This window comes from Priapulus caudatus, unplaced genomic scaffold (genome assembly GCF_000485595.1).
Source record: "Priapulus caudatus unplaced genomic scaffold, Priapulus_caudatus-5.0.1 Scaffold39, whole genome shotgun sequence".
Taxonomy (NCBI): domain Eukaryota; kingdom Metazoa; phylum Priapulida; class Priapulimorpha; order Priapulimorphida; family Priapulidae; genus Priapulus; species Priapulus caudatus.
In genome coordinates, this window is record NW_014577100.1 from 667,735 (window position 1) to 676,528 (window position 8,794).

The 8,794-nt window shown below is 45.5% G+C and overlaps 1 long non-coding RNA gene across 2 annotated transcripts in view; it reads left to right on the top strand.

Moving 5' to 3' along the window:
- LOC106819741 overlaps positions 1–8,372 on the top strand; it is a 10,363-nt gene extending 1,991 nt beyond the window's left edge. Inside the window, exons 1-3 of one of the 2 annotated variants that reach the window (XR_001395489.1) lie at positions 5,731–5,761; positions 7,079–7,589; positions 7,654–8,372. This is a non-coding gene — a long non-coding RNA (uncharacterized LOC106819741). Of the gene's footprint in view, positions 1–5,730; positions 5,762–7,078; positions 7,590–7,653 lie in introns of those variants that run through there. The other variant, XR_001395487.1, reaches the window with a different exon arrangement.
- The last annotated feature ends 422 nt before the right edge of the window (positions 8,373–8,794 follow it).

Here is an 8,794-nt window from a genome sequence, read left to right on the forward strand (position 1 = left end):
CAGTAATCGCCGGGGGCGAGCGAGCGAACTGACGGACGGGCGGCGGCGGGCGTGACTACCACCAACGATTGACGCGAAAGCAGAAGTTCGACGGATAGGCAGAGTTTGGATGCGGGAATCAGTCCGGCGGGGGGGCGGGTGGCGGCGGCGGGGGCGGGGCGGGGCAAGCAGCACGAGGGCAGCGCTGGCGGCGTCCGCGCTGGCTGCGGGCAGATGCTCTTCGCAACGCGCGCGAGTCGCGGTGATCCGCGCTCGAAGACGTGCAGGCCTGGTGGCGGCGGCGGGCGGGCCGGGGCAGGCGCGCGCGACTCTAACGCTGACCTGGCAGCCGACCCTGGGCCGACGCCGCGCCGCGGCGACACCCTACAGCGCGACTACCGCGGCGCCTCCGCCGCGAGTTTGCGCGATGGCCGGGTGCGCGGAACGCCTCTTGCCGCGGCCGCGGCGCGAGCAGCGCCGCCTACGCCGCGCGGCGTCCGGATTCAGGCCGACAAACACGCCATGACGCCGCCGGGATGCCGTGTACGTGCCACGACAAGCGAAAAGCCTGCAGCGGGCGACGCGCTGGGACGCGTCCGCCTCCGCCGCTGCGCTACATCGACCCCGGGCAACAGCCCGTGCGTCGCCATCTGTCGAGTCGCGCTGGAGGGTCTGATTCCGCGCTGAAAGCCTCAGCTGTAGGCATTAACGCCAGTGACCGACGGCGGCGGCGGGCGGGGGTGGACTCGACAGTACCCCCGCGGCACTCTCCGCCGCCCGGACGCAGCTACTCGGCCCGCACAAACGGCGGCGGCCGGGCCGGCTTTCCACCTCTACCACCCGGCGATGATGACGCAAGCCGCAGAGCTGGGCAGCGCGTGCGGCCGCCGCGCCTGTGTACTGGCAGGGCGGCAACTAGCGCCCCCTGTGGGGCGGGGCAGCGCAAGTAGGCCGCTCTGTGTGGCGGCAGTGTGAACTAGCGGGCCGCCCCTGTGGCGGCACCACAGAAACTAGCGCCCCGCTGTGCAGCGCGGCTACAGGAAGCTAAGTTATCGCGCTTGTGTAGTGGGGAGCAGGCATATAGCGCCACCTGTGTGGTGGGGCAGCGAAAACTAGCGCCCCTTTGTGTGGCGCAGCGGGGCAAGTAGCGCCCCCTGTGCGGGCAAGTGTATCAGCAATTAGCAGAGGCAAGCGAACGTGGTAACTGGCATGAGCAACTAGCCCCGTCCCTGTGAGGGCGGCAGGCTGTAACTAGCGACCCTTGAGGCGGGCTACAGCAACTAAGCAGCCCCTTGTTGAGGCGTAGGGCTGTAATCTAGCGCCCCTGTGAGGGGCGCAACAGTAACTAGCACCCGCCTGTGAGGCGCAAACAGGCAACTAGGGCACCGCTGCGGCAAGCCAGAGCAACAGTTAGCATCTTCTGCATTGTGCAACTGGCAACAAGGCGATAACAGAGGGCGTGGGTATCACTTGAGGCAGCAACTAGCGGGCCCCTGTGGGGCAGCACGGCGGTAGCTGCACAAATCAGAAACTAGTTGCCGCCCTGCTCACTGCGGGTTTGGCGTTTCTGTCGGCAGTGTTGACTCGTGTTGTACATCAGTAGGGCCATTGCCCTCAAGATTAGGCATCACTGAAGGGCAAAAGCATTCTACAAAATTATAATATAACTATATTATATATATATATATATATATGTGTGTATATATATATATACATACATATATATAATACATATAAGAAGGCGGGACAGGCGGCCAGGGGTTGTGAATCACTGTGGGCCATAGTCCAGACCTTATGGCATGTGCATATGAAATATTTGTACTAAACACGCAATTTGTCATCGTGTAATCCACGATTCGCTGAGTGTGGGCATGTCGCATCAGTAACGTTACTCCTCAGGGCTCTAGATATCTTAAGGCAAGCGTGACTACGGTGTCTATACAGAGGCAGAAGACGGAGGATATGGCACAGTATTTTGGTACGTTCGCAGTGACAGATTCAACACGTAATCTTGCTCTATCTACAATAAACGGCGGCAGGAATGATAATTTCGCGAGTTGCATTGCCACATAACAGCATTTAAACTCTGAGTATAATAGCGGCAACGATTGCGATAATGCACTGGGCTAGTTATTTTTTTTTGGGTTTTACAATGGGGGAACTTGTTTCCAGCACACACACAACACGACAACACACACAACAGACACCAACACACACACACAAGACACACACACACGCCAGCACACACACAAACACAGAAACAATAACATTCCGAAGAACTGACCAACAAAGTAGATAGAAATTGCTGTCATCGCGAGCGTGAGTATTCGAGTGTATTATAACATGTACGCGCGTAGGCATTGCGGCTTGTGTTGCGGTCGAAGCGGGCGTTTGGCAATATTCAAAAGTGTAAGCGGTATTATTTACTTACTATTTGACTGGTAAATATTAGCGTAGCGAGACCGGTATAAGTAGCATACATGTAAAACTAAAATCGTTGTTTGGCATGGTTGGTTTGTTATATATGGATTTATAAGTGTGGCGTCGCAATTCGGAAATGAATGTGACGATGTCGACTATGCAATCGTTATGGGATGACCCATTTTAGCAACCGTTAACAAGCTATTATATATCCAAGCTGTCATGTAGGTCCTTCGGGGCTGGCCGATTGTCGCTGCCATATTTTCTCGCGAATATTTGGCTTGTATGGAGCAATGCGACATCGTAATGTTTATATATATTAGTCTCCAGAGGAGGCTGCATGCCAATTTCTACAAAACTTATAACGTATTATTAATGATTTCGCGCAATTTAACCGGCTGAGATTGTGCATCAAGGCCTACGATCTTAGGCAAGTTGGGCTTTGTAATCAGGGCAAACGTAAAGTACTGAGTAGATGCATGCGAACGCTTCGCACTAGTGATTGATTTTTAATTGGCCGACATAGCGCGCAAGTGGGGGCATTTATGCAGAATTGTGACAAAGGATACTTCTTTAGGCACACGGTTTTTGTATATAGTTGCATAGTGGCTTTAGTGGATAACGGGGCGTCGCCAATTGTTGTTTCGGACATGCGAAGCCGTCCTTAGGTAAGAAGCGGGCAATTATGTTCATAGACTGGTTCATTGAACTGCAAATCAACATTCCTGAAGCCTTGCTGTAGCATTCCATCATATCGCTTGCCCTCGCTTCGCTGAGACCGTAAATTGGTATTTTAGCTGTGGCAAGATTGGTTATCAAGTTTCGCATTGAAGTTGCTGCTCTCTCTCTCTCTGTCTCTCTCCGCTCTCGGCTCATCTCTCTCTGCATCTCTCTCCTCTCTCTCTCGCTCTCTCTCTCGTCTCGTCTCTCTCCGCTCTCGTCCTCTCTCTGCTCTCTCTCTCTCTCGTCTCGCTCTCTCTCTCCTCGTCTCTTCTCTCTCTCTCTCTCGCTCTCATCTTTCTTTGTCACTCTCCACTTCCCTTCTTCCCCCTCTCTCACTCGGAGCACTTTCTCTGCTGTCTCAGTTTTCTCTTTTCTCTCTTTCGCGTCTCGCTCTCTATCTATCGCCCACTTTTATGTCTATCTATTCTATGTATCTATCTATCTATCGATCGATCGGATCTATCTATATATATATATATATATATCTATTTATTTATCTACTATTCTGCTTGTCAATCTGCCCACTCTCTCTCTCTCCCTCTTTGTTTCTATCTCTCCTCCCTCTGTCTCTCATCAAAATTGAATCAAACTGCGGTATTGTTATATATCTCTAAACGGCTATGTACACTGTCCCTATTGCTCTGTTGTATTTTCCGAATAAATACGCGGTAACGTTTTTATGTAAGTTGGCGCAAGTTGTCTATTGTCAGTGTTGACGTCTCTATTATCAGTTTTGACTTTAATGTATTTCCGTAATTGTGATATATCATTTTGATACCGAGGAAGTGTATAAAGACCAAGTGGTTTGTGTTTATTGAGTTAGCCTTTGCTCAACGTCTCCAGTTGTTCTTTCATTGAAATTATCCGCATGATTTTGTGATATGACGAGTATTATTTTTTGGTGTATCATGTTTATGGTCTAACTCCTGTGTTGCCAGTACAGCAGTAGTTCTTTCGTTGAAGTCTACAATCAATGATACGTGCCATGGCTAGCAAGGACTGCGCTCATGATCATTCGCCCCCTTCGAATGTCCAACTGAGTAACATGCGTGTAAATAAATTATTTCGAGTCTTATGTGATCACATCAATTTAGCAGCACATTCCCTAACGCACCCACCCGCCTGTTAAGTTGCAAGAAAATTTTTACTTGTATAAATGATGAGTTCCCGAACCATAGCGCCAGCTAGCGTATTTCCGAGCTAATCTTGTGTTATATATCAGGAGTGAAACTCGATTGATAAAGCGCTGCTGATTATATCCTAATTAAGTGTGTATGCCTCAGATGTGTAAATCGGCTGTATTTCGCTGTCACTGTCTTGTCAGGTCAAAGTGGAGTCGTCGCCGCAAATTTTTACATACTACGATGAGCCATGCCCGTGCATTTATTCCTTCTGTTTATTTATTCACCGCGGCAGTTGTCGCTTATCTTCACGTGGATGCCCGCGTTCGAACAACAACTGTCAATTAAAGTTGCGTCACACGTTCCAGAGAAGAAATGCGGACTGCCTAATTTCGAAAGTTACGACCGAATCATTTGCCAAATTATCGCGTATGAGAGGCACCGGGTGGTGAGTGCGGTAACTTTTCGCGTCTGCGTTTATTTGATTCAAGGAGCTGTCAAACATGGTCCGCCGGGGATCATGACGATTGTCTAAATGTAAATTAAAGGCCGGTTGTCGCGTCATCATGTCTGCTTGTGTTGAATGCCAGGTGTGGCATCTACTGCTGGGTGATCTTTCCTCATTCACTACCTGGCTGTCGCAGTGTTCTAGTTGCATTCGTGTTTTTCAGCATCAACAACCTCCAATTAACAACAAACAAACAATTACAATAAGCTTAGTTGGCGAATGCGCAGATTTTGCTCGCTGTTCGATCATGGCATCACATAGTGAGGGAGGTTGCTCTACACGCGTGCATGTGTGAATGTAGCTTGCAGTCATCACCTGCTTGGCATCCCCAGTATGACAGCAAAGTATAACGTAAAGACAGCAATCCACACGACGCGCTGAAATGTTCGAAAGATGGAGGGAAAGATATCACTTGCGTATCAAATGGCAATATATTACGCGCGATCAGAGATAGTAGAGCGAATCTTGTGGCAGGTCTTGCACTCTCACTGCGCTTGACTCGGCATATAAACGTGTAAGCTGTCATAGTAGTGAACTAATCCCGGCGTTTGCTCTAACCGTATCGCTCGTACAAACCCACATTTCGCATTTGTCAAATGCGTGTATATTCACGAGTAATTATAATAACAGTGTACACACGTTATAATGATAATTATTATTATATAATAAAAGTTTTGCATCATTTTGTTCATCATCATTCGCGTTTTGTTCGTCTTCATTTTTGATCATCATCGTTACGTTTGGCACAGTTCAAGTTATCGCGGCGTGCAATCGTGCTCATTGTTACGCAATGTATAAACTTACCGCTAATATTAAAAATATAGAAAGACTAAGATACTGTGCACATCTAGTTTTATTTTTTATTTTTTGGTAATATTGAACTTGATAATAGAGGTCGCCAGTAGCTAGTATGACGTGTACATTTTGCATATACCACCTTGTGCGGCACCTGCTATGTTCTTTTTCCGCGCCACCTGGCGCACGAGCGGGCGTTCGTACGGATGCGATTGTAAGTAAACGTATAATACGTACGTAATACCATAACACCATACCACGTCAATACTGCTCGCAGTACTATACAAAGATCATATATATATATATATATATATAATATATATATATGCTGTTAAATTTAGAAATATTATAGATGTTATGGGTTTTAGTTCTTTTATTTTCTATTCGCAAATTTCGTAAATGGTAGTTTTTATAATGAAGCTGTGTAGCAATACAGGCGCTTCCGACTTCCTTTCGGTAATGGTCTCGCATTTGTTTCAATCGTGTGGACAGTAATTGACGCGGTAGTTGGTGGACCCTGCATTTTCAATTGAAATTAAGAACGTACCAATTTACGTGTAGTAATTGTCAAATATTATCCTTCCTGTAAAGACGACTAGGAACATGCCGTATGTTCTGTCCCAATTACACATTAAACTGCGAATTATAAATGGAACAATTTTCAATACATTTCTGGTTTGGCAATGGCTGCTCGAGAAGTACTAGCTGCGTCAGCGCAACGAAGTCACGTGACCACAACGGCTTCGTTCAAATCTGTACAGTGGATACGCGCATGCACGCACACACCAGAGTTGTCAGTAATTTATGCAGCACGCTCCTGGTTTTTCGCTTACACGTGAGTATTCAAGCAAATGTCAACCCGGCTCTCCAGTTTATGGCCTTCCACGTCCAGAATCAAGGAGGCTAGACAGTCGGGGGTTTAAAGTTCAAAATTTTCGAGAGAATCCTATTTTAGTTTCAGCTTTGGGGTTCCAAATTTGTTCCAATAATAAGTAAATTATTACACCCCCCCCCCACACACACACACACCTTCACTCACACAATAATGATTGGCATGTAAGGCCACACTTGCTACGCATTTCCATTTTAACTGGCCATGGACACTCATTATTCGGGCTAACGCTCCATTAGGAGTGTTCCCAACTTTGATATCATTAATGATTAATGATTGATAATCCTAACCCTAACCCTAAATGACATTAAACCACAAACTAATATATGACCATGACCATATATATATATATATATATATTTGTTATTATGACCATTAATGACATTAAAGTTGGGAACACTCTTAATGGAGTATCACCCATTATTCGAGCTGTTCAAGTAAAATCTTGGCAGTAATGCATAGTAATTCTTTCTAAGATTAAAATGCATTTCGAGGTCCATTGTATGCAAAAGCAAGTTGGTTTTGAGCAGACAAATAAAGTGCAATTTAAGCGATGAGTAGAGGTTATGCACATTTTGTTGTTGTTGTTATAGCCACTTTGTAGGCTCGAAATATTTTAACTCGTCCCTTTCCTTTCAGGAAAACGCAGCTGACAGACGTACCATCTTCAACGTGCTAGTCTTCTCGGTGACCGTGGCGCCCCCTGCTGACCGCCGACAACAGCAACGATATTTTCGGTTATGTTATGTGCGGTGTAGGAAACGTACTGCACGCACAGTCTTATCTCTTAGCCATCGGTCTCATCTCCTATGCCTCACTTTCATCTAGTCAACATCATTCATTGTCTATTGTCTATTAGTATTACTCATTTACTGACTCTGTAGTCGAGCATATAGCAGTTCATATCACTGGTCAGTTAAGCACAAATCAGTTAATGTCAATGGTCAGTCGAACATATAGCATTTCATATCACTGGTCAATCGAGCTTATATCAGTTCAAATCACAGGTCACTCGATCATATTATTTATATCACTGGTCAGTCGAGCATATATCAGTTCGTATCACTGGTAAATTGAACATATATCGGTTCAAATCACAGGTCCGTCAATCATATTATTTCATATCACTAGTCAGTCGATCACAAATCAGGTAATGACAGCAGTCAGTCGATCACAAATCAGGTAATGACAGCAGTCAGTCGATCACAAATCAGGTAATGACAGCAGTCAGTCTATCATATAGCAGTTCAAATCACTGGTCAATCGATCACGTATCAGTTCAAATCTCAGGTCAGTCGATTATATTATTTCTTATCACTGGTCAGTCGAGCATAAATCAGTTAATGGCAGTAGTCAATCGATCACATATCAGTTCATATCACTGGTCAATAGAACATATATCAGTTCAAATCACTGGTCACTCGATCATATACAAGTTCATATCAATGGTCAATCGATCACATATCAGTTCAAATCACTGGTCATTCGATCATATTATTTTATATCACTGGTCAGTCGATCATATATCAGTTAATGTCAATGGTCAGTCGAGCATATCAGTTCATATCACTGGTTAATCGATCACATATCAGTTCAAATCACAGATCAGTCGATCATATTATTTCATATCACTGGTCAATCAATCACATATCAGTTCAAATCACTGGTCATTCGATCATATTATTTCATATCACTGGTGTGTCGAGCATATATCAGTTAATGTCAATGGTCAGTCGAGCATATCAGTTCATATTACTGGTCAGTCGATCATATATCAGTAATGTCAATGGTGAGTTGATCCTAGCAGTTTCTTATTCTTGCCATTATCAGCTTTCTTTTACATGCCTTTCACGCCAGCATAGTTCTGCAGGAACATGTGTAGTCAGTCAATTGTAGGCCTGTGTTGTAATATCAGCGTGTTCGAGTTTCTTGTAACTTTGCAGTTTTAGTTTGCAATAGATAGACAATAGATAGTTTTGCATAAACTTTTATTTTTATATCATTCAAAATATCATTTGTTAAAAATAAAACATTTATTTAAAATATATAACTTGCATTATTTCTATGACATGAATTAAACATTAATCTATTATTAAACATACTCTCTCTCTACTCTACTCTATCCTCCCTCTCGCTCTCACTTGCCCTCTCACATGCTCTCTCTCTCCCTCTCGCTCGCGCTCTCCCTGACTCGTGCACACTTTCACACACGCTCCAATTCTCGCTCTCGCTCTCACTCTCACGCACGCTCTCTCTCCCTCAGTGCTGTCGCTCTGCTAACCTAAGCTAAGCTAACCTAAATCCTATCGCAATCTCTCCCCTATCCTAATTCCCCCCTCCCCCTTCCCCCCTCCC